Consider the following 3,095-nt stretch of genomic DNA (forward strand, 5'->3'; position numbering starts at 1 on the left):
TTTTGATGGGTTCCTTTTAAATGGGTGGAATTGATTTGAGTTTGACCCTGAATTTTGAAATGGAAATGTGCATACCTAAATAATTCAAAACTTGGTTAACTAATGTGGCTATCAGAAAGAGTAGATTCGGCACCATTGGCTCAAAAAGATTGTATTTGAGTTCTAAATTCCTATATGGAATACAATTACGCATGTAAGAAAAAGTCCATAGTAATATGTAGTTTTTTTTTCAAATAAGTTATAAAAACTTCAAATGCTAAATCTCAGCTAAATTATGCCGAGAATCGCACATCCAACTTCTCGGCAATGTATTTCAATAGAATAACAGCAAACGAATGCCGAACCGAAGATCGCAGAACATTTTTCTTTGGGAAAATTATTAAGCTCGAAAGCAGAATGTCTTTTGCTGTCATAAGACTGTCTATGATCGCATTATTATAACGTTTGCAAAAATACGAAGTCGAATGACGATTTAATGTTCACTAGCAATAATGACTCTTTTTAAGTTATTTCAAAAGTTGAGGCAAATAAAACACATCCAGAAATATTATATATATTATATATGAAATATTCAATGAGAATAACAAATTGAAAAAAAAATCAATTCTAATAATATCAGTAATATATCAGCATGTTGCCTTCTTTGATGCTTATTGTAGTAAAAATGTCAGTTTATTCAGACTGGCTTCCGAGAACTGTGTCGCGATACGTTTGCACTCCAGTTAATCCAGTCCGCCTACTTTAGCGGGGAAAGTTCCGAGGACGATATCCCTTGCAAGGAAATCTACATCATCCCTCAGAAGTAAATTTGGTAGGATTCAAGGAACAAGATTTGTGCCCTGTATATACGGGAAATCCTTCGAATATCAGAAGGAGATGATGTGGACTCTGATGGAAGCTTTTTCGATGATCTGGCGTACCCAATCGCCAGGAAACGTAAGCGAACCAAAAAAAAGTGCAATGTGGGCTTTGTGCAAAAAGACAACGATTGACCCATGCTGTACAATTTCTGAACGGTGGATGCAAGATACGAGAAACATACATCGAGTAGCAATTGAAAGGCGCGTGAATAACCATCATACGGATGGCAAATTAAAAAAAAATTCCATTACCAGTTTAATCAAATGTGGAGTAATGGAGAGTTCACGAAAGTGTGTCGAAAGTTTTCCCTCAATACGATAACATAAGGGTATATTTTTGATAAGATGAATAAGATAACAAGATGATTACTTACTTGATGGGCTACAGCTCTTCGATGAACCTACGCCGAATGGAGTATCCTTCTCCACTGGACTCGATCCGTGACCAATCGCTTCCAGTCGCCCTGAACATTGAGTGCCCTCAGGTCCTCTTCAACTGCAAAAAGCCATCGTGTACGCGGCCTTCCACGAAGCCTGCGGCCTCTTCCGGGTTCTCTACTAAATATTATCTTCGCTTGACGTTCTTCCGGCATACGAACAACGTGACCAGCCCACCGTAGTCTGCCGTGTTGTATAAGCTTAATAATATCCAGCCCTTTATATACCTGGTACAATTCGTGATTCATGCGACGCCGCCAGATACCGTTCTCTTGTTTACCGCCGAGTATTGTCCGAAGCACCTTACGCTCAAACACACCGAAAGCTCTCCGATCAGCCTCCTTTAACGTCCATGTCTCATGGCCGTATAAAGCCACCGGAAGAATCAGAGTAGTATACAGCGCGAGTTTTGTTTTCGTTTGCAGACTACGGGACTTAAGCTGGTTACGAAGTCCGTAATAAGCCCTATTTGCAGCTGCAATACGCCTTTTCACCTCGCGGGTAACATCATTATCGCACGTCACTAATGTTCCAAGATACACAAATTCTTCTACCAATTCAAATTTTTCACCATCCAGCACTATTTCGCTACCACCACCACTAATGAACCCACGTTGATTGCCAGCGACCATGTACTTCGTTTTGCTGGTATTGATCGTGAGTCCAATCCTCGCTGTCTCCCTCTTAAAAGGCGCAAAAGCCTCTTCCACGGCACGGCGATCAATTCTGATAATATCGATATCGTTCGCAAATCTCAGAAGCATATGCGATTTTGTGATAATGGTACCGCTTCTTTGCACACCAGCTCTCCTAATCGCTTCCTCGAGCGCTATATTGAACAGTAGGTTCGAGAGTGCATCACCCTGCTTTAACACTAGGATTGATTCGCTAAAAAAACTTACGCGGATACATTCGTGCAGAAAATCGTTGTAACTAAATTTTCAAATGACTATATCTCAGTGGTTTTTCAACCGATTTTCTCAGTTTTTTCACCAACCTCTTAGCCATCTCTTCTAGTTTTTGGACATTGCAAAATATTGTATCTAGGGGTGTTCAATTTTTCACTAGAGCTGTGGGAGTAAAGCAACGGATTTAGAAAAATGCGTTTTTGGAGATATACTTATATTTCATTACCAAAAATGATATCTATTCATATAGTGATGATGGAAATGATAAAATAACACACAAAAGACATCACCTGGAACATAAGAACACATTTTGAGCATCCCTACTATGCATACGATGATAATTCGGTGCCTTTAGGAACCACTTTATACTACAGAATGTATGAGACTTCAGAAAATGTTTTCAAGCATGTTGTCTACTGTGAATTTGTTAAAATAAATGTAAACTATATACGAAACATGTGTGATAATAAATTATGATGTTCTAGGATCTCCGAACTGTACTGGAATTTGAATCAAATGGTCTACCGAATCAACCAAGGCTTCCATGATGCCCCCAGCCGCAGTATCAACCCAATTATGTCCTCCAAGTATTTATCTTTCACTTGCTTCTCAAATCCAGGCATTTGAGATGTTGTAAGATCTCCAAATTGTCCTGAAGTTCGAGTAAAATGGTCTATCGAATCAACAAAGACATCCATGGTGCCCCCAGCCACGGTATCAACCCATTTATGTTCTCCGAGTATTTGTCTTTCATTTACGTTTTAAATCCAAACATATGAGATGTTGTAAGATCTCCAAATTGTCATGGAGTTTGAATCAAATGTTCTACCGAATCAACCAAGGCTTCCATGATGTCCCATACCGCGTTTTCAACCCAATTATGTCCTAC

Source organism: Armigeres subalbatus, unplaced genomic scaffold, assembly GCF_024139115.2.
Source record: "Armigeres subalbatus isolate Guangzhou_Male unplaced genomic scaffold, GZ_Asu_2 Contig555, whole genome shotgun sequence".
Taxonomy (NCBI): Eukaryota; Metazoa; Arthropoda; class Insecta; order Diptera; family Culicidae; genus Armigeres; species Armigeres subalbatus.